The following is a 26,831-nucleotide window of genomic DNA, read 5'->3' as shown; positions in this document are numbered from 1 at the left end:
ATTTGGAGACTTTGGGGTCTTTAGAGGTCATTAGATTTGTCCCTTGCTTAAAATAACTGGTGTCTTTAGGAGAAAATTCAAGTAGAAAGAAGTCTGTGCAGACACAGGGAGAGAGTTTTTGTGTTGACTCAGTTACAGTTGCTCAGGATCTCATTAAACATTATTCAGGGGGTGTGTATGGCCAAGTTTAATATGCAAATCATTAGGATAAGAAAGATTATTGTCATTACACATATGGATGAGCCCCGTCCAATTTACTGAACAGAACAAAGGATGGGTCAAAGGAGGACCTGCTCTCTGCCTGTATTTTACCTGGGATGTGAACTGTCTACCTTCGAAGACAGACTCAGATTGGAATATACACCGTTAAGGCTTGTGATTCTCAAGCCTTTGAATGCGGACTGGAACTATATTGTTAGTGGTCCTGTGTCTTATGCTTGCTGGCTGGATTTTAGAAATTTCTGTCCCGTATAACCTTTTGAACCACATTATAATATCAATCAATCAATTAACCAACCAATCAATAATCCATCCATTCATCATCTTGGTTCTATTTTTCTGTAGAGTTGGAAATGATAATACAATGACTATTTACCAGTCAAAGGGGAGAGACCTCAGGGGGAGAATCCAGTCCTGTTGACCCCTGGCATACTGCTAGCTCTCCAGTACTACAAGAAAACACCTATCTATGTCAGATTGGCCTGAGGGAAAGTTTGCATATTGTCTTGTTAACTGATGTGGGAGGGCCCAGTTCACTGAGGGCAGTATTATTCCCTGAGCATGGGTTTGAATCACCAGTCTATAATACTTTGCTATATAGACCTGGAGAATTCATTCAGGCGGAATACTTCTTGCCATTCCTGACTCTGGGCTCCATACCTCTCTCTCCTTCTTCACTTTGGACTTGTTAATGTCATAAAACAATAACTACTGTATTTTCATTTTTGTTTAAAATATACAAGGTAGCTTGCCTTTTCAGACTAAGCCCTGACTTACATAGTATTTAATATTATTAAGAATGTCAGCTCACAATGTTAGATCAATGTGGGTCAGATTCCAGAACTTTAAAACTAGCTCACTTATTCTCAGTTTGTTTGTCTAGTTAGCTAATCTTGGATCTGATAGATATTAATTATTTATAGAGGTCAATGTTCTACATCTTCCCTGTTATCACGAAAAAGGAGAAATCCAAAGACTAAGAGAAAAACGTTGAGTGGATTTTAAAATCATGACTCCCCGTCATTCCCCAGGAAGAGAGTATTAAGGGACACACCAATGGGGGAAACATAGCCATCATTCCACGATCCATAGTGTCTGTTTCCTGCTGGGTGCAGGCGAAAGTGATGGTTGTCATCATTATGAAGTGCTGTGAGAATGGCTAAACCATGCGGCAGCACTTAAGTTCCTGGCAACGTGAACTGGATCACTGAAATGGTTGCCAATGATAGAGTGGGAATCAGAATGCTGTGCCCAGTTTGGCTATTTGATTAGTGCCGTTAGGACTGCCAGATGTGCAGCCAAGTGAACCAGACACAAGCCTGTCAGAGACTAGATGCCTTTTAAGATCGAGTCTCCTTGAGGAAGAGAATCTGTTGTGGGGAGGGGCATAGAGGTTCTTGTGCTCACAGATAAGCACCAGGAGAACCAGGAATGTTAAACATACAGGGCTGTCTTTTCAAAAGGAGAGATCTATGACCTATGTTCTGATAAGAAGGCTGGGAGCAGATGTGATTAATAGTCTTGTGACCTTTGCACTACTTGTGTGGCCAAGATGGATGTTTCCTGAGGCCTTTATTGTGAGCTTGTCCATTTATAGAACCTATCTTTATGACATATGTCTCATGCGCTTCCCCAAAGAATTTTGATGTAGCCATGTCTTAAGCTTTATTCTGCACATGTAGTTGAGTTATTTATTACTAGGGAATTTTTATCAAATTTGGCGTGTTTAAATATGCCTAAAACCAACTACTCAGGGTCAGACTCCTGAAGTTTGAACCAAACTACCTTCTTGCTTTCATTGGATTGTTATTCTGTTGGCTGTGGTGGTTACTGAGGCCCCTGGACATGTATGTATGGGTTCAACTGTGTGTGGGGGTGGTGCAGGAGTGAGACATCAATTTTGCGTGTATCTCAGGAGCAGTCCACTTTGTGGTTTTGGGAGGTTTCTTACTGGGACCTGAGGTTTGCCATTTAGGCAGGCCTGTCTGGCCTGTGAGTCCTGGGGAGCTAGCATTCTTTGCTTCCCCAAAACTAAGATTATAGGCATGTCCTACTACCCCTGGCTTTTTACATGAGGTCCAAACTCATGTCCTTGGGATTATGTAGCAAGCATTTCACCAACTGAGCCATTTCCTTAGCTCTATTACATTAACACAGATCTACAAAGTAAATATCCCTCCAAGACTCCCACAGGGGATGTGCAACTACATATTCATACAACAGCAAGTTGAAGAAGAAACGACAATATCCTTGGGAACTGTATCAAGAAAATGAAATTAATGCTAATTCCTGTGTACCTCAGAATGCATCTTTGCTCTACCAGAGTTGGGTCGAAGGAAGCTGGACGATAAATGGAGTTTTAGTCTGGATCTGTATCACAGAATGTCTTTGTTTGTTTCAGGGTTGGTTTCAGTGGTTTTGAACTCATGCCTGGAATAGATCAACTTAGTAACTGGGACTGGTCTCCCTGTAGTTCCCTGGTCTATATCCTGAGGACTATTAGGATAAGAAACCTAAACTGAAAACCCCATGGGACTTTTTTCTACCAACAATAAATCATAGCAATGCCACACATCTGAATGAACTGTAGATATTAGCACTACCATCAAAGACTTGAAAGATGAAAGGGTAGAGATTCTTCACTTGATACGCCTGCTGGCCTAGCCAGAAGGCATCTGGATCTTGAACAGTGCTTTTCTTTTAAAATACTTTATCAACTGTGACTTCAAGAATAGCAACAGTAAAATGAGAATAGTACTCAGGGAGGCTAGAATCACCTGCCATCCAACTGGCTGGGGACAATTTCTATTTCATTGTGGTATGCAGTATATATCCCAGGGCAGCCAGTGTGCTTTAGATGTCACAGAGGCCGTGAATGGATGCTATGTCCAATCCCCATGGTCATGCATTCAGCTTCACTTAGAGCTCATCAGGGGTTGTCTCAAGGAACAATAGTTATTTGAAGAGGAGAACATGGCTCTGCTTGGGGTCAATGTGGAGATAAGCACTGTTTCCCAGATTCACTATCAGTGTTGTTATCTGACACAGACACATGGATTACTGGATCTTCTAAATCACAAGGCCCAAGTGGCTGAGCAGCTTTCAGTAATTGGACTAACTGCAGTCTTGTCTTACTCTCAGTGTTTACATCTGGCATCTTTCGGGGCTTCTGGGTCAGTGAGTCTGGCTAACACGTTATGTGTGCCGTAGTATAGCATTGCCTTACAGAGCCATTTGCCCAGGTTAGTTCTGCAAGATACAGTATCAACCAAGAAAGACTTTCTTTCTTTCACTTAAATATAATTCTCATTCTTTGGACTCTCTTGGACTAAAAGGTCTGAGAACCTTTATGGACATTGAACACAACACTCCCTTGGATAAAGCCTGATTTTATATATCTTTATTGCTGGGCAAAACCATCAGATGGAGCTCAGAGAGTCCTTTGGAAGTGTTGGGGGAAAGATTGAGGGACCTGAAGAGGTCAGGAACTGAACAGAAAGACCAACGGGGTCAACTAACCTGAACCATTGGGGGATGACTTTGGTTAAGTCTGTTTAGGCAAGGTCATCTGTGTGACCACTGCATTGACTATGAGAACCCTGTGGATTCATCAGTAGCTTGTGGCCTTTTCTGAATGTACGTTATCAGTGCCCATTTCTCACAGGCAATTTGGAACATATCTAATCTCTGATGGCAAAGTCCAATCCCAACATCTCCCTGAAGTCCCATGTCCCATGGGGGCTCTGCTCTCTGGTGACTTCAAGGACATTCTGAGAGCATTCTTGGTTTCTGTTTCTATAGGAAAGAAGTGTTGATGTATGAAGAATGTAGTGGCTAACGGCCAACATGAAGACACAGCCACCCTATTCTCTTCTGGTTCCACAATTGAGAGTCTGGTGTTTGCATCCGAAGTCTGGGGTCTTGTGTTTCCATAACTATCCACACTTGCGAATCTCAACAGAGTTTGCCAAAGCCCAGAGCATAGAACATCTTGGTTGAGTAATTAAATTTAAAGATTCAATTTATTAGTGTTTTTGTAAGTGGCTCAGTAGAAACTCACATTGTCCCAACCCATTTAATTCCCAGTTTCCTCACAGACAGAACAAAGACATGGAGGTCAGGATAGATGAGGAGAATGCTAGGAACTGACTCGGTGAACTCTGAATGCACACTGATCTGTTTACATGCTCATTCTGATAACAGACCATGATTGGATGCTTTAATGTGGTGTCATCCGTGAAGGGGCTAGTCCATCAGAGCTTGGTGCTCAGACTCTATTATTGCAAGTGACTGGATAAAGAAGGGTAGCTACACTGTGAGCCATGTTGAAGGTCTCAGTAGCACCTGCATCCTTCTCTTACTGCAGAAATCTTCCTTGATTCCTTGACATTCTCGGCTGCGAATGTAGCTCAGTTGGTAGAACACAGCTAGAGGACCAGCACACAGAAAGCCCTGAGGGGAGGCTGGTCAAATTCATCTTTTTTTTTTTTCTTTTTCTTTTTCTTTTTTTTTTTTTTTTTTTTTTTTTTTTTTTTTTTTTTTTTTTGGTGAGCTTCTTAGTTCCTTAAAGGGAGAGAGGGTTTGGGTTTCATTATTATTCCCCGGAAACCATCCTCTGCCCAGGAAATATAACAATCCTCCCCACATCCAACTAAAGGCTGTAGGACAGTTCCCATCTCCCAGAGTCTCATTTTCCTGTTGGTATAATTTTTAAAACCATGCTCCTGCTTTTCCCAGAAGCATGGCCCCAGCTCTGGCCCCTCCCAGCTTAGCTCCAAGATCAGCTGCCACCAGCCAAATTCCTGGCTGATCTTTTGTTCCTATTGGCTTAGTTTTACCAAGCTGTCATCGCCGACCAGGCTTCTCTTTCTTCCCACCTTTGTTCTGGGGGATGAAAAACACACAGACAGCTTTACTACTTTAGAATTCATCTTCGAGCACAATTGCTGGGCACAGACTCTCCTGCCCTAAACTTAACAGCTAGCCTGTTCCAGCCAGCCTCCACCAATGGCTGAGGCTACGGGTTTTAGTTTCCATGAGATCTCACATGATAGCTGCATGTTTCTTGTTCTAAAGCCTGGCTGTCAAGCCCCTTTCCCTTTCCTGCATTTCCTTTTCCTGCTGGGACACGGAAGTCCCACCTGTTCCTTCTGCCCAGCAATTGGCTCCTGGCCTCCTTTATTGACCAAATCACAAAAAAACAATTAGGGAACCACATTCTAGCACCAGCACCTCTCCTACATCTTCCCATCTGTTGCTTTCTTTCTTTCTTTACTATGTGACGTTCCTTTCTACTTCTGAGTCTTCTGACATGATACTCTCTAGAATTCTCTCCCATTTCCTCTTTACTAAAACAAGTCTCAGATTAAATATCACTCTGGCTAGGATCCAACCTAGGGAGGGGCTTTGTGCTTCTATTGTTGTTGTTGTTGTTTTAACAGTGTGATTAAAGTTCTTGTAAAGTGAGTTATTTAATCCATATCTTTCATAACACAGACTCCAGCCTGGATCATTCCTGTCTTCCCCATGTTTCAAAGTCACTGCACACAGTGTTTGGATAAAGCCAAGCAAGTCTTAGAAGAATAGGTGGAAGAAACGTGAGCCAGGAGCTCAGTGGTAATCAAAGCCCAGTCAGTGGACTTGACGGGGTTCTGAGCCATGGGCAATTCTATTGAGCTACTTGCCCTTTTCTCTCGCTAGCTCAGCTCAGCCTTCTCCAGTTGATTAGTGAGTCCAAGAAGGCTCTTGCCATAAGTACTGAGTAGGAAGCAGAAAAGGACCTCTGGCCTTTGGCCCTATTGCTATCCTGATTGGCTTGTGAATAAGATAAGAGCATAGACTCCTCTTAGGGTCCATCTAAAGGTCAAATGCCTTGGCTGTATAGAGCTTGGTAGAGTGTTTGCCTGCACGTAGAAAGCCTGGGTTTGGGCCCCAATACTGTATAAACTGGACATGCATGTCCCCATGTATGGTGCCAAATGCCTATAACTATAATCGTAACATTTAAGAAGTAAAGGCAGACAATCAAAAGTCAAAGGCTATCCTTGACTACATGACAAACTCAAGGCCAGCACAGGACATGTTTAGACACACTGTCTAAAACAAAACAAAGCAGAACAAAAAACAGAATCAAAGAGTGTAAGATTCAGTTTGCCGCACTGCAAGGCCCCAGCACTGGAGCTGTGCCTCACCAGGGCTTTGTGTCTGGGGCCCCGCCTACCTCTCCAGCAGCCTTTTCTCTCTGTGTCTACCCACAAGTGTCTATGTGCCTTTGCAGACTCAGAGCAACTGCTGACCCTTGGTGATCTTTCTCACTGAAGTTGATGACTCAGCACCTGTGTCTGCTCCTCTCTGAGCCCAATGTGAACTTCAGACATTGATCCCGGGAGAACCGGTTGGGGATTTGCCTATACAGGACTTAGTTGCTTTAAATGTTCTCCTGTGCAAAAGCTGGGAAGACAAAGACAGCAGTGGTTTCTAGAGCAGGGGCACCTCGGAGAGTGATTGAGAACAAGGGAGGGAGCCTGGCCCTTGGTGTTGTTCTGTGGAGGAGAGAGGAGGGGACAGGCGTGTTGCAGTGAGCCCATCAAGCTAGGACTAAAGTGGCAGACCTTGGGCTGAACTACCTGAATCAGAATCTTGTTGCTTTTACTTTCTAATTCTGGAGCCATGGGCAGATTACTTGCTATGCTTTGGATGTGGTTCGAGTGCCTCCCAAGTGTCCATTTTGATTAATAGCTTGGTTCCTAGGGAAAGTGGCATGGAACCTTTAAGAGATGGAGCCAAATAAGAGGCTCTTAGGTCAATTGGGGACTTGTGGGATGCCAGAGCTTCTGACTCTCACCTGAGAGGTAACTCTTTATTCCTTATTCCAACACGCCCTTGATGTTTTGCCATTCACTGACCACATCAGAGGCCAACCAATCAGGTCACCCAGTTGAATCTTGGTTATTCATACTCCAAAATCACAGATCTTGTTTCTGTCTCCTCCATCTCTCCCCCCCCATCCCCCTCAGCCTGTATCAGGTATTATGGTATAGTGACACAAAGAGGATACATTGGTCCATCTCTCTATGCCTCAGTTTACCAGAAATGGGGGATAAGAAGAGTACTGGATTTATAGAGCTGCCATGAAGACTAATAATCAGTAAGTCACATAAGTAAAAGGCTAGAATTTGTTTCTTGTGATTGTTGGTTGGAGTAAGTGGTTAATTAAGCCCAGTTTATTGCCTTTCCACATTTAGTTCTCCAAGTGCTGGAGAGCCAGTGCTGAGCCAGTCGAGTACTATCTCATTTTTATGGAGCTACCGGTCCTCAAATAAAGCATCCACTCAAGCAATTATGGCATAGGCCTGTGGAAACCGCTCCATTTTGTTGCTGTTGTTGTATTGTTTTTTTGTTTGTTTGTTTTTTGAAACAGCATGAATCTCCTTGGGGCTTGCAAGCTCAGACAACTTGTGTGACAGCATTGGCTTCACACTGTCACCACAAAATCCTTCAGCCACTTGCAACAGGCTCTCTTCTGTCATAGTGTGAACATCCCGCATCTGCATACAATCCCTCCTCTCAGAGACAGACCCAAGTCCCACATCGGTTTTAATTCCTCTCCCATATTTCTGGCCACTTGATCGCAACACTCTTTGAAAGGTGTCTTTTATTTTTTCATATTCTATTTTCCATTTTCTTCCCAGCTACCTGTGACCCACACCTCCACAGCAACCAATGGCATCCATTGTGCTGGATAGTTTTCTGTCACCTTGACATAAGCTAAAGTCATCTGAGTGGAGGGAACCTCGACTGAGAATATGCTCCAATAAAAACAGGGCTTTAGACATTTTTAAAATTAGTGATTAATGGGGGGAGGGCCTAGCCCACTATGAGTAGTACTATCCCTGAGCTGGTGGTCCTGGGTTTTATAAGAAACATCTGAGCAAGGCATAAGAGCAAGCCACTAAGCAGAGTCCCTCCATCTGCTCCTGCCTCCAGGTTCCTACCTCACTTGAGTTCCTGCCCTGATGCCCTTCAGCGAGGAACACCAATGTGGAGGGTAAGCAAACAAACCCTTTTCTTCCCAAGTTGCTTGTTACTGCCGATGCTCAATTTTATTTTCTTATCTGAATCAGTGTTTAATAACACTTGCTTCTCAAAACCATGAATTGCTATGGCTCTCAGAATCCACGTTCCTCTTCCCCCGTTACCTTTTTGGTAATGCCTTCTTAGTCTTCCTTCTGGCTCTTAACCAACTCATACAATAAAATTTGGAGTTTCCTAGGACTTAGTGTCAAGACCTATAATTTTTGGTACTTCCCTAGAGATCTCAGATAATAACATGATTTAATAAGTCATATTTAGTAATTCCTATATTTGTATCTCAAGTTTCATTGTCTTTACTCCAAACATGTAAGCATATTCGCTCAATAAATGAGCTTGAGTCTTTAATCATAACCATAACAAGCCAAGGCAGAACTTGATTTCTATGCCCTCTGAACTTTTTTACCTCTTGTTAAATGGTATTGTTATTCCTTTTGTGTCATGAGCCAAATGTTTGTAGACATTTTAATTTCTCTTTTTTCTACACACACACACACACACACACACACAGAGAGAGAGAGAGAGAGAGAGACAGACAGACAGACAGAGAGACACACATACACACACACAGACATACATGGTCACAACATTCATAACATCTTCAAATGTATCTCAAATCATCCCATCTGTCTTCATCTTTATATTATAGTTTTCATCTTAATATCTTGTCCCTTGAGAGTGGTTACTATAGAGACTCAGTGTAGGAGAAATACCATGCTGAGTTGCAGTGTACTGTCTCCTGCTCTGGGACAAGCTGCTTGTTATGTCATGAGTACAACAGGCTTTCTTCTAGACAAATCTGCATGGTAAGGAGCTGAAGTCTGCAACAAGCCATGTGACAAGTCATGTGACTGTCATATCTCAGCAGTCACAGCACCATCTCCAGCCATGTCTTCAGATACTGTCAGCCCCAGACGACATGCTAATTATAACATAAAACAACAACAACAACAAAAAACAAAAAAACCCCATGGTTAACGGGATGACAAGAGTAAAGACTTGAATTCTACCTGAGGATCCTGTGCAGAAGTGCTGGGTGTGGTGGAACATGGTTGTAATCCCAGTGCTGGAGAAATGGAGACAGGAAGGTGCAGAGTGTGCTCCAGACCAGTGAGTTAGTGAGGGCGCCATCTCAAAAGAAGTGGATAGTGTTCCTAAGAGTAACACCTGAGGCTTTCTTCTGACCCCACAGGTATACCCCCACACATGTTCTCTCTCTCTCTCAGTTAGAAATGAATTGGTGGATACTCCTCTACCCTCCCTGTAAAAACACATGAAAATCCTACAGACGGCTTCAGGGCTCGGTCTCCATCTTCCTGGGAGTAGAGAAGGATTGATGTTGTTCATAGCTTCTTGGTCTAACTTTGAATCTTAATTACAGATTGGCTTATCTGGTCTCTGGTTTTCTGGGTTTGGGAGGCAGTTGACAGGGTGCTGAATTTCTGATTCTGTGGCTACAGTCTTGAGGAATGGTTGTCATAAAGGACCCATTCTTTTTCTCTAGGGACTTTTCAGGATGACCAATTTGGAATCAGATTCTTCAGTCCTTTGAATGAACCTCCAAAGATCTAATTCTCCGGATTGAATCCCTTCTGGCTTGGGTTTTTAAAGGTATTTTCTATTTCCTTGAGCTGAACAGTAGGACTTGGGGAATTGAAGGAGGGGAGTTGTCTGAAAAAAACTAGCTGGCTCAGCACAAAAGAGGCTCAATACTATGTGACATTTACCTTGGCCGCCGCCGGGCCTTCAGTAGGACCTGTGTTAAGGCTGATGGGGCTGGAATGCTGACTCACACTAACAAGCCTTTCAAGGAGAGACTGTGCGAAACCAAAATGCTAGGTTAATGATTTATAATGTGAAACGCATTGCCAAGGTGACCAAATGCAGGTGCCAGCTTGACCAGCACTTCTCTAAATGTGTTCCACTCACAAGAACTCGTTTCAAGGGTATTCAATGAGTGGCCTCTGGAAACAATGGAAGAGCCACATCTCGGAGGGACTAGTTTCCAGGACCAGACTAAAGAAGGCTTCTCACCTTTCCTGGATGGTGCTTGGATGGATGGACTCTCCAAAACTGTCTTTGACTTCCCAAACTCTACAATCCCAAGCGGACCAACATCCTTTCTGATCCAAACAGGGAAAAGCAGGAGGCTAGGGGAGAAGGTATCACAGAGCCCCAGGTCTCACCTTTGCATGAGTCCTGCCAATGATAGGTTCCTCTTGCAGGGTTTACACCTTGCATAGGACTTTGCCCTTCACAGTCTTTAGAAAGGTGTGTAGCACCAGAGTGAAGGTTAGATCTGAGCAGGAAGAATAGTGGGCTTGAGTTTGATGACTGACACGATTTTCTGCCTCTTAGAGAAGGGGTTGTGGGGAAGCCTAACAACGGTATTACCCGTTGTTTTTAAACTAAGAGTGTGTGGTCTTTTCCTTCATGTGGCGACTCAACTGAGTTCCAGAGATAGGAACTGTGGCGGGGCACCCTAGCCAGCCACAGAATTTGGATTCGTGGGGCTGGTGTGGCAGTGACCTGCCAGGGAACATAACAAGTCAGGTGGAGAGATTTGGGGAGTTCCAGGCCAGAGAGTCAGCTGAAAAGAGACCAGGCCAGGCCCACCAGTGCCCTGAGGCGAGAGCATGGGGTTTTTGAAGGCCTTAGTGATGGTGAGACAGCCTGAGCTAGAGAGTAACAAGAGTTTATGGGAAATGGATTGCTTTTTTTAGTGTTTCACAAAACAGAACCACTTGGTTTTTTGACATTAAAATGGCCATTGGAGAATGTCTTAGGTTGGCTGGTGTTGACGGAAGAAGGCACAGTAGAAACACAGCTTTAGGTGGGTACTTCTAGGGGACCAAGGGGACAGACCTCTCTAACTCTCTTTCTTCTTTCTATAACTGAAGATATGTTAGGAAAAGGAGCTAGCAGGACCAAGCTATGGAATAGAGAAGGGGAGGCAGGCAAAAACCTCTGTAGTTTGCAATTCTGGGGAGCTTGCAAGGGCTGTGACCTCCTTGTTAGCATTCTGGTATTTGTCAAACCTACTATTTATATCTGTCTGAGTGAGTGAGCAATGTTTTGCTTTGGGAATTTAAGGTGAAGAAGCCTGAGCTCCAGGTATGAACCAAAGCAAACTAAAGCAAAGAGGAGAAGCAAAAAGGCTCAGACGCGACAATGCTCCAAATACTGGTATTCTGTTTGCATTCAACAATGACCAGGAAAGAGGTTTCTCCTCCTTCACCAGCTACATCCCAGGGAGCAGAGAGAGTACCTGATGTTTGTAAGGATGAATGGGAAGTTGTGAGCTGGCTTAAGAAAAAGAGTAGGAGTCTGGTTGGAGCTGGAGAGTGTGATGAGAGCTTTGTGTCCTGTACACAGAGCAAGGGTGTTAAAGTCTCCACATTCAGTTTGTCCTCCAGGAATGTGTCAACAACGCCTTCCAGTGGTGGACACTGGGGCTTTTCTGTTGCTCTCCATCTAGACTCCTCCTCCCCCGCGCCCCCCCACCCCCTTTCTCCCTCCTCCCTCCCCCGCGGCCCCTCCCCACTGTCCCCGCCCCCTTTCTTCCTCCCCCCCCTCCCCCGCCCCCACCACTTCCTGTGGTGGGGACTGGCCAGTGTGGTTTCTCATTCCTAAGAGCATCAGCATACTTTCTTCTCACAAGCACAGAGGGAGGTCATGTCAATTTCTGCTTCTCAGCCTCCACACAAAAGCTGGGCTCCTCACTTTGCTCTTCAGTCTTGGAGGAATTATAATAGAGAGTAATAAAATTTCATTCCAGCAAAGGCTGTGATTGCAATATTTTAAACACATGATGAAATTCGCTTCCTTTAAAGAAGAAAAGATTTTTTTTTCCAATTGGGAGGAAAAATAGAACCTAAAATTCTGCCACTGGTTTCCCACAGACACCTCCTAAGAGTGTGCACGGATGTTTGAAGTTTGTTATAGACAAAGACAAGCTGAGTGGGGAAAGAAGAAAGAGATCACTTCTCTCTAGAAGTTTTTGTATGGCTGCCAGATGTTTAAAAGGGTGGAGTACGTGGCTTGTGCATAGCTTGTGAAAAATTTTGACACAAGATGGATAAAGCTTTTACGTGCTTTCTTCAGAGCTAGGACGTTTGAATCAATAGAAAACATATTGTGAGTGGCAGGGAGAAAAGAAAGGGAAAAAAAGAGTTTTGGACTAATGTGTTTTTTCCCCAGTATTATGAATAGAAACAGCAAAATTTATAATAAATAAAACCCAGAGAATAAAGCAGCCCTTTTCACAACAGGAAGGAGCCCAGGTGCCCATCAATGAATCAGCCCAATGTGATGTAGATTGTAAGACACAGTTTACCATAGAAAATGTGAAGAATTGTATTGCATGTTGCAAAAGAGGCGATCTGGGAGGCCATTATGATAAGGGAAACCAAACAGCCATAAAGAAAGACAAATACTGTATGATTCCATTTAGCAGGTACCCGGAGCAGTCAATTTCATAGACACAGAAAGACAAATGAATATTGTCTGGACTGGAAGGAAGGAGGAGTAAGGGGTATTAGTTAAAGGCTGGGGCATTTCAGCTTTTAAGGAGTAAATGGTTCTAGAGATGGATGGATGGCAGTGTTTGCAGACAACACAGACACATTTAGTGGCATTGGACTATAATAATAATAATAATAATAATTATTTTTTTAAATAATTTTTTAAATAATAATTTACTTATTTGTTTTACATCCCATTCACTGCTTCCCTTTTAGCCACCCCTCCCACAATTCTTCCCCACTTCTCTGAGTGAGTTGGGACCACCTTGGTATCCCATACCCTGGCACATCAAGTCTCTGTGAGGCTAGAAGCATCCTCTCCCACTGAGGCAAGAAAAGGCAGCCCAGCTAGAGGAACATATCCCACTTACAGGTAATAGTTTTGGGGATAGTCCCTGCTCCACTTGTTTGGGACTCACATGAGACAAAGCTGTACATCTGCTATATATATGTGGGGAAGCCTAGGTCCAGCCTGTGTATATATTTTCGTTGGTGGTTCAGACTTTGAAATCCGGAAGGTCCAGGTTAATTGACTCTATTGGTCTTCCTGTGGAGCTCCTATCCCTTTAGAAGCTACAATCCTTCCTCTTATTCTTCCATAAGAGTCCGCAAGCTCCATCCATTGTTTGGCTGTGGGTGTCTACTTCTGTGTGAGTCAGCTGCTGGGTGGAGCCTCTCAGAGAACAGCCATGCTAAGCTCCAGTCTGCAAGCATAACGGAGTATTATTAATAGTGTCAGGGATTGGTGCTTGTTCATGGGATGGGTCTCAAGTTGGGCCAATTATTGGTTTGGCCATTCCCTCAGTCTTTGCTCCATCCCCTGTGCCTTTGTAGACAGGACAAATTTGGGGTGGGAAGTTTTGTGGTTCGTGTCCGTATCTCTCCACTGGGGTTCCTACCTGGCTACAGGAGGCTACTTCTTCAGTGAACAGTATTATTTTTATATTCACATCTTTTATTTTTGAGAGTTTCATATGTGCACTGTATTTAAACCATTTCCATGCATCCTATCCCCCTGAGTCCTTCCTTCCCAGTCCCTCTCAAGTTCATAATCTCTCCTACAATTGCTAGTGTTACACACACATTCACATATATGCATAAATAACCTATGGAGTTCACTTTGCATTGCTCCGATGCACATGTGTTTGGTGCTGACCACTTGAGATGGGCTGGTCCCTGGAGAAGACTGATTGACTCTTCCTCTCTCCGTTGCTACTGATTTTTTAATAGCTCTTTATCTGGATAGAACCTGGTAAAATGTCTCCTATCTACATTGGCATGTCACCTGTTGCATTATACAGGTCAACTGTCCTATTGTTGCTATTTCATGGATGTAGCATCCCTGTCCTGTCTAGAAAACACTATCTAGCAGCAGGCATCCTAGACCTCTGTCTCTTACTATATTTTTATTTTTTTTAACGATGTTTCCTAAGCCATTGGTGCAGGAGTTGTACTGTCAATATTCTATCTGGGACTGGGAAGCCTACGATCACTTACATTTAAAATTACATTTAAAAGTAGTTCAAATGATAGCTAGTATGTCATTTATCTCTTATCATATTCAAAGGACAGTGGGAAAGAGAATTGTGCTATCTGCAAGGTTTATACTTTGTGTGTGTTGTGCGTACCTGCATGATTTAAGTGGGTGTACCTGCACATGTATATACAAGCAGAGGCCACAGCAGGAAGGACATTGGCTGCCTCCTGTTTGCACTCTGCATTCTCACACCGAGGCAGGCCTCCCACTGAACTGGAAGCTCACCGTCTTGTCCAGGCTGGCTGGCCAGGGAGCTCTCAGGCTCTGCTGTCTCCCTCAAAAGCTGACATTTCAGGCCCGTGCATCCACACTTAGATGTTTACATTAGTGCTGTGAACTTAGGACCTCAGGTTTATAAATATGGCACTCTTACCCACAAAGTCATCATTCCAGGCTGAGAAAAACTACATTTCTTTAATTATATTTTTAACCTGTGTTCCACAAAAGAGGATATTGGGAAGATAGTCTACTGTATGGATCAGCTAGAGAATCCTATACAATACTTTACAAAAAAAATCTTAAAGTTCATGTGTATTTGAACTTAGGACTATTTTTCCCCTAACAATCACTTGATACCCATTAGAATTGATTTCTACAAAAACCTAGTCTAGAAAGCACTGTTCCACACGAATCTACCATCTACACAGTAGCTATGTCTGCAAAGCAACAGATGTCTTTCTTTACAAACTTTGGAGGTTCATTGCTGTAGATATTCTTAGAGACCCTTGGATTGGCCGGAAAGGTCAATTTGTTGCACTTCCACACGGAGACCGTAGATTTCAAAATCTTTAAACGGTCTGATCTGACAACTGGAAAGCCAGTTGTGTGGGTTTTTCAGAGGATGAAAGAGATGAACCTGTTTTGCAAGCACTTTCTTTCACTCTGTATCTCCTGCCTGCAAACATTTTGCTTTAGACCAACTCTCTTTTCCTTCTGTCACCTTTGTTGCCAAGTAGATGACAGTTTGTTCTTAGAAAAGATGAATGTTTTAAAATTCTGTCTTATTTGAAAGAGAAAAGAGCATTTAGAAATAAAACAAAGCAAAGTTTCAAAAAGAAAAAAAAAAGAAGAAAAAAACCCAAACCATTCAAAGACAGGTATTAAGAGAAATAGAATACCATTCAAAAATGTCAAACAAGACTAGAAAAAGAAACAGAATCAGAAAAACAATGAATGCTAATTATTAAACTAAATAAGAGAACAAAAGGAAAATCATAGGAAAATGAAGCACAAAAGAAAAGGATAGAAAAACCACAAATATTTTAATAAAAATTGTACATGGCCAAATATGCTAGTTAAAATAGAATAGTTTTGAAAATGGTACCATAAAATTCTGTCATATACCTTTTTATAAAACATATGCCTAAGATTTAAAGATTAAGAAGGTTAGGTAGCAGTAAAAAAGATAGAAAATCACAAAACACATCAAGAAAGCTGGCAATGACATTAAATTCAGTTAAAACAGATTGTAAGAAGCATTATAAGTAGCAATACTAATGTCACTATACAACATTTAAAAAGCTAAAATCATTATAAATAAGCCTGCACATAGTTCTAAGACCCAAAAGCGAAGATTAATAGACTGCCTAAAATTGCTAGGATAAGTGGACAGAGTCAGTCAGTACCAGGATGGAAGTTTTAAAGAAATCATTTTTCAGTTGTTAGATGTGAAATGGATGAATATTAGGTTCATGGTTAGGATTAATAGATAAGTATGCTACTTCTTAAGTTTGCTGAGTGCCTGTTTTATGGCAGAGCCCATTGTAGATGTTGGTTAGAATGCTGACATATGGCTGTGACCCAGGATCTGTGAACCTCTCAGTCTGTCACGGAGATGACCACTGAGACATCCTTGATCAACACAGAATGACATCTGAAGGCCTATTCATTAAGCTTATAGTCTGGACACATAGGAGCAGCACACGGCTTAGGAAAGTAATTTAACCTCAACCTGCCTACCACCAACCAAGTGTGATGCAAAACTGCCCTCTGTTAATAGGTGACAGCATCAGTAGTTGACACCATTAGCATAAATTCCCAAGAAATGGTAGATACTATTGTTACCTAAGACTTTGCAAAAACTTTGAACTAACAGTAGCTATTGATCCAGATGATCATATTTTAATAGCATCATTATTGCTAAGTATTGTACTTTGTACAATATAGATGAATATATATATATAGATGTACTGAATAGATGAATCTAGTTTTTCAGAAACCTTTTATTATTTTATGTATATAGGAATCATCATTGGTGAACTTGAGTCCTATCATTATTTGGAATGGTTCTTTGTGCTAGAACTTCAGACTTAGAATAATGTGTTTTGTCTTATTTCACACTCAGTTCAAAATGATCCCTGCTATGGTTTGAATGTGTAATGTCCTTCACAGCTTATGTGTTTGAATACTTGGTCCCTAGCTGGTAGCACTGTTCTGGTAGGTTGTGGGACCTTTGGAGTGTGAATCATTGCCACTGGGGGTGGGGGACGGATGTACCTTGAAGATAATATTGGTGGCCACAGCCCAACGTCACTGCTTTCTTATTCACTAATGTAGTAAGCTTTTCACACTAGCTTCTTCCATGATGGATAACTCTCCAGACTCCATGTCTTCTCTACACTGATGAACAGTATCTTTTCCCCTTCCTTCAAACTGCTCCTGTCAGGCCATACCAAAGAGAACTCTCTGGATATGCCTTGGCATGCTATCATAATGTTTATATAAAACTCAGTCTATAAAACTGCTAATATTTTCAAAAGTATTTTTTCATCCGTGGCTGGCTGCCTGTTTATGAGTCATCACCTCATTTTAAGGCTGTTATGTGGCCAAGAATCAAAACAGTGGCCCCAAGGCATGTCCACAATCTGTAGCTCACCTAATAAACACACCAGCAAGTATTTATCAAAGGTTTCTGAAATGTCAGACCTTTACTATGATGACAAATACCTCTGGGAGTAACTTTCGATTCCTACTCTGAAGCCTTTCACTGGCCAGGGGAGGAATAAGAAAGACATAAAACCTAAGTTTATTCCTTCTCTGAACAAGAAGAAGGTCTTGGCAAGGTCGCCTATCCACATGAGATAAAGCAAACTGACAAAGAGAAATGAAAGTCATAAATATCATGCATAGATAACCAAGACTTGTTATTCTAAGACAAAAGGTGAAAAACACTGATGTCTACTAATTTAAGATTAGTTTATAGAATTTATATACTAGAATTAGTATATAGAATATAAATGCTTTTTATAGAGACAAAAAAGCACTGGGACATAAAAATTTAAAGGTAATGTCAACTATAACTTCAAAAACATAAAATACTTAGATGTCAATTCTTCCTAAGCTGTTCTAAAGACATGCACTCCCAAATAAAATCCCACTAGACACTTGTGCTGACATTTATAAGCTGGTTTTAAACAGGGAAAAATTACAAAAGACACAGAGTAACTAAAACAAGTTTAGGAAGGTTGATATTAGAGGAATTTGCTTCCTAGAAATTGTCCTTACAAAACAGGGACAATTAGGACATAGGGGCATAGATACAGGCTGTCAAATGGCAATAAGATCAGGGGTGTTCAACATGTATCCCACTGGCTGCATGCACCTTAGGACAGCTATGAATGTGGGCCAACACAACACTGCAAACTGATTTAAAACACTATGAGGTTTTAATGTTGTTGTTTAAGCTATTCAATTACTTGTTTCTCATACATGAGCTTTGTAGATGACTGTTCTAGTTGAGGGTACCATTGCTATGTTGAAACACCATGACTAAAGCAACTCGAGGATGGAAGAGTTTATCTGGCTTACTCTTCTACATCAGTGTTCATTATTGAAGGAAGTCAGGACAGAAACTCAAGCAGGACAGGAACCTGGAAGTAGGAGCTGATACAGAGGCCATGGAAGGGTGCTGCTCACTGGCTTTGTCTTTGTGGCTGCTCAACCTGGTTTATTATAAAATCCAGGACCACCTGCCCAGTGGTGTTACCATCCACAATGGGGTAAGTCTACCCACCTCACTCACTAATTAAGAAAGTGCTCTACAGGGTTGTCTACAGCCCTGTATAAGGGAGGCCTTTAATCAGTTGAGGTTTCCTTCTCTGAGATGACTCGCATCTGTCAAGTTAACATAAAACTAGCCAGCACAATGAAATTGTCATACCAGAGTATCAAAAGGTTAGACATGTTTGAGAGACTCCAGAAACAGATCTGCAGATGGGGAGTCAATTAACTTTTAAACTAAGTTGCCAAAAGAAACCAATGTGATCCAAGTTGTGAATGTTAGTTTAATGGGACAACTAGGTTTAGTGTATGGGAGAATGAGGGTCTTACTCCTGCTTTACACCATTCACAAAAGCCAGTAGACAGGATTTCACCAGTTCAATAAAGAGAAATGGGCACTGCATAATCAAGACATGAAACTGATAGGGAAGCACTCAGAAATTACCAGTAGCTTGGAGGTCAAAATGAAAGCACAAAACAACCCCAAAACATAATATTGAAGTTACTAAAAATCAACGTGGCTGAAAATGTTACATGTTGGATGGGTTGTAGGGTAGCTAAGACATTTACAGCATCTATAGCTGGGGTGTAAAATGTGGCACTCATCTCTGAGGACAGCCTAGATATTTTCTATGAAATTAATCATGTATCTAATATATAATATGCTATTCTACAGAGAAAGACAACAGAAAAGACAAACAAAAAGAAAGAAGGACTAAAGCCAGAAGAGCCTGTATGAATTTCATTCCCCCAAGGGAAAGATTCAAGATCCCAAAGAAGATATTCTGTATCATTACAATGATAGAAACCATCAAACAACAATAGTATGATCTGTAACAGCAGCAATTGCAACAGGATTCCTACTACTGGGAAGAGGAAGCAATGATTGAAAATCATTAAAGAACTTTTTAGGATGATATAAATTGTGGTAGTAAAATGAGTATATGCATTTGTCCCAAATTATGAACAACACACTTGATTTATACATCTAATATGTGAATTAAGAACTTTGTTTCAGAGTGCCCACGTGCCATTGCCACAAGTCCTAAACAGGAATTCCTCAATTCTGCTCTCAGATGGCATTCTCTGTTCTGTGAAGCAGTTCATGCTGATAACCACATGACATTTTTATTTTTGTATAAGCCAACACCTTCTGACTTCACTTCTTTTTTATTGAGGTTAGAGCTTATGGCTCCTTATTTTTTATTTAATGTATTTTAATTAAAATATAATTATATTATTCTCCCTCTTATGTTTCCGCTCTCCAGCCTATGATTTGCATGTTATTATCACTTTTTTGCAAACATCCCCAACCTACTTTTCTTCTTACCTTCTTCTGCTGCAGCACAGTCCCATGTAAAGCGAGGCACACAGGTGAGTATCTCAGTCTCCCACTGGGTAGATTCATATGACACTTCTTTTCTACTGCAACCTTTCTGTTGTTTACTGTAGGCTCATGACTTTCAACACTAAGCAGAAGGTGGGCACTGCCAGTTGCCCCACTGCTGAGGTCAGCTCCTTAGCCCTCCCCAAGGAATAGCCATGTATCTTCATTTTTCCTGTTCATCCCACCCCATAGTCCTCTCAACTACTTCCATTATCCTGTATTTATTGCAAAGTACAGCAGCCCCTCCCAAACCTAGCATGAAATTTAAAACTCAGGCTTTTCCCACTACCTAATTTAAACACCTGGTGGCGTCATCATGAACCTTTTTCCCTTCTCTCCCATGCTGGGAAGGCCTGTTCCTTCCTCTATATGAAACTGAGGTTGGTCTGCAATGATGCTCTGGATCCCATCTTTTTCTTGCCTCACAGCTGCTTTGTGTAATGGACGATCCCATCGCCATCTCTGCTTTCGCTAAGGGACCACTGAACCAATGTTTAGGCAGTTGCCGACCACCCTTGCTATTCTAATCCCCGTCATCAGAGTCTTCCCAGTTCTCTGCCTCCCTCAGGCATTCTTCAGGGCAATAGCTGAGAACTTTGAGGGCTGATGATTACAGTTGAATCTCACCTATGATCAAGTGATGGGCTTATGTCTTTGAAGTTACAGGTGGCCATGTGACTGGCTGAAATGTGCATTTCATCTAGGCAGGTGTAGCTTGACCAAGTATCTCCGGGTATGAGAAATAACTACCGCTGCACTGGGGCAGCCAACCAGTTAAGACCTAGAAACCCAGGGTTAAGAGGATTAGATGTTTCTGAGTGGATGGAAAGAGTGGGGTTACCCATCTCATCCTCTAAGGATCTGGAAGCCCTGCTATTAGAGGTCACTTAGTTCAATTGTCTGCTTGCTTCACAACAGAACAAATAGGCACCATGAACTCACTTGAGCAGTGTGTCCCCAGATAGACCTGGCAGGAGGAGCCCACACTCCTCTCTCCCTGGGAGGTCATTGGTATCTCAGTGTGAATGCCGGGAGCTTTCTTTTGAGACGTGCCTAGTGAATATCATCAGCTAGTCATAAGGAGCATGTGACCAGGAAGCTCTTGGGAGCGTGACTTAAAACAATATAATGACTGCAAAGTTCCACTTCTGCTCAGAAAAACATCTGTTGTTCTTGGCAACCGACAAACATCATCTTACAATTCCAGCCAAGGAAAACATTGTTATTTTCATTCTAATAGGTGGGGATGAGTTGAAAGAACACAAGGATCTTACCCAGTGGTGCAGAGTTCATAAGTGGCGACTTGAATTTGCAAATATCTGAGTTCTATGCCTGCTGCACCCTTCGCCCTGCCCTCTTATTCTGCATGAAAGAATGCTCATTCCTCTCAGATCACATTATTCTCTTTCCTAACTCTCATTTGAGGACTCTTCTTGACAGCTCTTCCTGTTAGCCTGCTAATAATAGGACATTTCCCACTCCAAGTCTCTAGAAAGTAGTTTCTTTGTGACAAGAATTTGTTCTTAAAAGTATGATGGGGACAAGTTGTTGGAATCATGGTAGCAAGCTTGTCCTCCACCTCTTGACTTCCAGTCTACCATGAGAGACTCTAGCAGGACACACATGCCTACAAGGGATGTACATCATCCAAGGTGCAAGCCCTGCCCACAGGGCCAAGCTAGGCAGTCTCCTCAGATACCCACAGCCATCACCTAATGTCCATCTAAATATTAGGGTGTTCTAGGAGAGGCAAAATCAGATGCAAGACTCTTCTCCCCAGAGCTCTTTCTAGAACTAATTGTGGCTTTCTCCAGTCAGCAAGAGTATCATAATTAGGGAGCATGCCAAGGCACCCACTGACACCCACAGATCAGACAGTGCCACTCCCTGATCCAGCTTGCTGGTGCTGTAGCTGAGTCAGTTCTCACGCTAGCCTATCAACGTTGTGGATGACTAATTCTTAGCAGCTGGCTATACTGGGCCTTTCAGGACCCATGGCAACTGTCTATGAGAAGCTTCTGTGGGAAATAAATAGCCTGTCTGAGTCTGTTTGTCCAGAGTACTCTCTCTCCATCCTGTACACAATCCTCTCTTTACTCCCCTCCTCCTCCCTTCATCCTCCTTCCCACCCCTGGATGTTAGCCAAAAGAACCTTAGTGAAGGAGAGGGAGGGTGCTGTGCATGTGAAATGATACTTTAAATTATTATATGACAGTTAACTTCTTGCCTTGTTCTTAGGCTCTGGGAAGCTGGACTTTCCGAAAGGATTTGGGGGTGGATGTACCAATTCATTCTACAAGTGTCCAGTGGAGCAACGTGCTTCCCTCACAGAGAGAAAGTCACGAACAGATTTTATACCCTCTGCAGGAGGGAACATTTGTATTCCTAAGGGGACAAGCGGAAGCAGGGGGTCTTGGGAAGGGTGCAGCAGCTCCTCCAGGCAGGGAAGTGAGAAGCATTGTACTACTCACTGGGGCTTTTGGTGGAGATTCGTAGACCAGCCCTTGGTCTCAACCATTCAAAATAGCCATTTCCCCCCAACAAACGACTCACACACACACTGGGGCAGACAAGCTGGAATCATGTAACGAGAGACCAGTAACCTACAGAGGTAGGCAAGGTCCCATCTGTTGACTTCCTCATCCTCTATCTGGACCAGTTTCTCCACGTGTTCAGCTTTCTTCCCTGTCAACATTGTTCACCTGTTTCTAGCCCACTCCATTTTCCTTCAGCGACTGCTGGTCCCACCCCAATTTAGGAGTGTCCCACCAATTATCATTCAGATGGAGTCCTGAACCCTGACCAACACCCACAGGGCCCACCTCTTCCTGGAAAGCCGTTTCCCTTAAACCAGCATGTCTGCTGAGTGAGTCTAATTTCAGTGGAACTCACTTCCGTGTCCCCAGAATTCTATTGAGGGCACTGGCTGCTTTGTTTTTGTGGCTCTGAGGGTTTCCTCCTCAACAGGTCCCACTGGCTCAAGTCCAGTGTTGGTTGGATCTCTGTACTGGTTTGTTGCCAGTGTCTCTGTGAGCAACTCTGTTAATAGCACCAAGTATAATAATATGATTGCTTGAAGATATCACAGTGAAACACACTTCTTTGTATGAGAGAAATGATGGTGATGGTGATGAAGAAGAAGAGGAGGAAGAAAGAGGAGGAGGAGGTGGCATCTTGGAGACATTTTAAAAGAGAAACTAGTTTTCAAACAAATAGGCTTCTATCAAGCTCAGCCTGAAGTGTGAGAAATGATAGTTCCTGGTTTTCCCTTTAATTATCAAATAAACAATTTAAACTCACCATCATAACTCCACTCCTTGTCAACTTAATACATACATTACTTTAAGCCATAACCTTTAATTCCTTGTTCATAAGCCTCGTATTTATCTCATCAAAAAAAAAAATGTAGTTCAATAGTAAATGTTCCTATAGTCTTTAACAAATTTAACACTTTAAAAGTACAAATCTTTTCATTTGAGATCCTATTAAATAAAAATAATTTAAATACTTTCAACACATGATGGCACAGAATAAAGACTCTTATTCCAGAAGCCAAGAACAGGGCATAACAAATGAACAATCACACCAAATCGACACCAAAATTTAGTAGGGAGAACAACAAATCTTGTGGCTTTGGTGATTAGTAAGTATCTGGGGCTTACAGTAAAATCTGGGACCCAAAGGGCCTGGGCAGTTCATCCTTTCAACTTTGCCACCTATGTTTGATGGAGTTTTTCTTTTAGGATCAAGTCAGCTCCACTCCATACCTGTAGGTCTTCTTGTGGACAACCCACAGTCCTGGCATCTCCAGTGTTCTGGGGTCTCATTACAATGTAGGCTTTACAGTCACAGTATCATGCAATAATTGCCTCTGAGTCTCTTTCCTTGGGGACTCTAACTTTGTCAAATGTGCCTCAACTGCTCTTCAAGCAGCACCTCTGACTTTTGTATCTATGATTTGCAAACCAGTGCCAAGTTGTTAAGTTCTGCTTTTAGCTTGAGGTGAACCTAGCCTCCTTGGATTACAGAGATGTCACTTTCTGGGCTTAGACCCGAGGAAACACTTCCCCATCACCCTAGTGTAATATAAGAAAGCTATTCTACAATGAGGCTGATTTTTTTTTTTTATTGACTCTGGCTGTCTCTTTAGCACCTGATATTTTCCCTACCAAAAATTGTTCTATCACCTTCAATTTTAAATTTACTTAGATATTTTTCAGATCACAGAATTTTTGCACAAATGGCCCCCATGCTAGTTCCTGATGGAGGTCTCCGGATACCTCACATGGTGGGGGTCCCCATTGTCTGCAGTGTCAGCATCTTTATCTTCCAATCTCCCATTAGAATAGGGCCATTAAACTGTAAACTTTTCAAAGCCCAAATTCTAAAGCCTTCTATTTCCTCCCTGCAACACAACATGGCTAGGTCTACTTCAGCAACTGCCTCATTCTTGGTACTTATTTCTGCCCTAGTTGCAGTGATGAAATACTTTTAACAAATAGCAATTTAGGGAAGATAAGGTTTATTTTTGCTTACAATTCGGTTATAATCTATTACCATAGAAATGTCAAGGCAGAAACTGGAAGCAGCTAGTCATATTGTACCTAAAACAAAGAGAAGTAAAGGTATACACACAACGCTCAGCCGCTTTCTTTAGCCTTATACGGTCTAGTGTCCCAAACCAAGTATTGATGCTGCATATTTTGGAGCTGAGACTTCTCATGTTAATTAAGGCCATATTTCCCACAGACATGCTAAAAAGCTAGTCCTGACAATTTCTCATTGGAACTCCTTTTCTCAGATGATTCTAGGGAGTGTCAGGTCAACAGGTAAACTCACCATCGAATCCCATATAGGTTATCAGCCCTCTACCTCATGTGTTTAATAAACTCTAGACCAAAAATATTTAGAAAAATTCCAAATTGAACAATACAGTTTTTCTTGTTATCTTCTCTTAAGTAAGAAGTATAACTACTCATGTAGCACTTATGTTATACTCAGTATTATAAATAACGTGAAAATGATTTTAGATGTTGGAGGGTGTGGGCAGGTTACAGGCCAGTGGTTCTCAACCTGTTGTTGAGACTCCTTTGGGGGTCACATATTAGATATCCTGCATACCAGATATTTATATTATGATTCATAACAGTGGCAGAATTATGGTTATGAAATGGCGATGAAATAATTTAGTGGTCAGGAATCACTACAACAGGAGGAACTACTGTATTAAAGGCTGCTGCGGCATGAGGAAGGTTGAGAACAACTGTATAGGTAAAGACATGAAAAGGTGCAAAAACTTTTTCTTAAGGACACACACACACACTTTCCCCTTTAAAATCTTGTTTCTTTTTTTTGGGGGGGTGATAATATAGTATTTTTATTTTATTAGAAAGTTTATGTATTTACATTTGAAATGTCATCCCCTTTCCCAGTTTCTCCTCTGGAGGCTCCCTGTCCCACCCACCTCCCCCTGCTTCTATGAGAATGCTCCCCTTCCACCCACCTCACTGCCTTGGCATTTCCTTACACTGGGGAAATCGAGCCTTTACAGGAACAAAGACCTCTCCTCCTACTGATGCCAGACAATGCCATCCTCTGTTACATATACAGCTGGAGCCAAGGGTCCCTCCATGTTTATTCTTTGGTTGGTTTAGTCCCTGGAAGCTCTGTAGTGGGGTTTGGTTGGTTGATATTGTTGTTCTTCCTATGGGGTTGCAAACTCCTTCAGCTCCTTCAGTCCTTTCTCTAACTCCTCCATTGGTGTCCGCGGTCTCAGTTCAACAGTTGACTGTGAACATCCAACTCTGTTTGTCAGGAGACAGCTATAACAGGCTTCTGTCAGCAATCACTTCTTGGCATCTGCAATAATGACTGTGTTTGGTGGCTGCATATGGGATAGATCCCAAGGTGGGGTAGTCTCGGAATGATCTTTCCTTCAGTCTCTGCTCCACACTTTGTCCCTGTATTTTCTTTAGAAAGGAGCTCTTCTGGGTTAAGAATTTGGATACCTTAGATATGACCACTGGGCTATGTGATATATTCCAGAGTTTGCCAGAACAGATTCTTATCACTTCAATGAATACCATGAGATTCTCAGAAGAATGATGATAAAAAGATAACGATGATGAATGAGGACATTTTGAGAGAGAGAAAATATTGATAGCAATCAGATTTGGAAAATGATAGTTGGCAGAGTAGTAGTGACTATTAATAATCAGGTCTGGCTACCCAACAGGAGAGAGGAGACAGCCAAGAGTCCCAGGGATAAGATATTTGATTAGGAGCCTGTGAATTGTCTGTCTGTTTGTTTGTTTGTTTATTTATATCCCAAACATTGCTCTCCCTCCCAGTTCTTTCCTTACACAGTCCCACCTTTCATCCCTTCTCCTCTGAGAGGCCCTCCTGGCTTGGTATTCCCCAACCCTGGCATGTCAAGTCTCTGCCAGATTATGCACACCATTTCCCCACGAGGCCAAACAAGGCAGCCATGGGCTAGGGGCCCATTCCAGCTGGTGTATGTTCTTTGTTTGGTGGCTCAGTCTCTGAGAGCTCCCAGGGGTCCAGGTTAGTTGATTCTGCTTATCTTCTTGTGGAGTTCTTACCCCTTCAGGGCATTCAATCTTCCCTCCAAATCTTCCTTAAGTGTTCCTAACCTCTGTGCAGTGTTTGGCTGTGGGCATCTACATGTTTCAGCCCACTGTTGGCACTGTAGAGCCTCTCAAAGGACAGTTATTCTAGGCTCCTGTCTAAGAATAACAGCATATCATTAATAATTTCAGGAACTGGCGATTGCCCATGGGATGGGTTTCGACTTGGGCTGGTTATTGGTTGGCCTTTCCTTCAGTCTCTGCTTCATCCCTCCATTTTTTTTTGGACAGAAAAAATTTTGGGTCAGAAATTTTATGGGTAACTTGTTGTCCCTCTCTCTCCCCTGGGGATCCTGCCTGTCTGCAAGAGATGGCTTCTTCCAGTTTCATGTTCCCACTGGCATCCTGGCTAAGGTCACTCACATCGACTCTTGGGAGCTTCTCCTATTCCAGGTCACTGGGACTTCCTAGAGATTCTTCCCATCCCC

Source organism: Micromys minutus (assembly GCF_963924665.1).
Source record: "Micromys minutus genome assembly, chromosome: 1".
Classification (NCBI taxonomy): domain Eukaryota; kingdom Metazoa; phylum Chordata; class Mammalia; order Rodentia; family Muridae; genus Micromys; species Micromys minutus.
Note: the sequence above shows the minus strand (reverse complement) of the source record.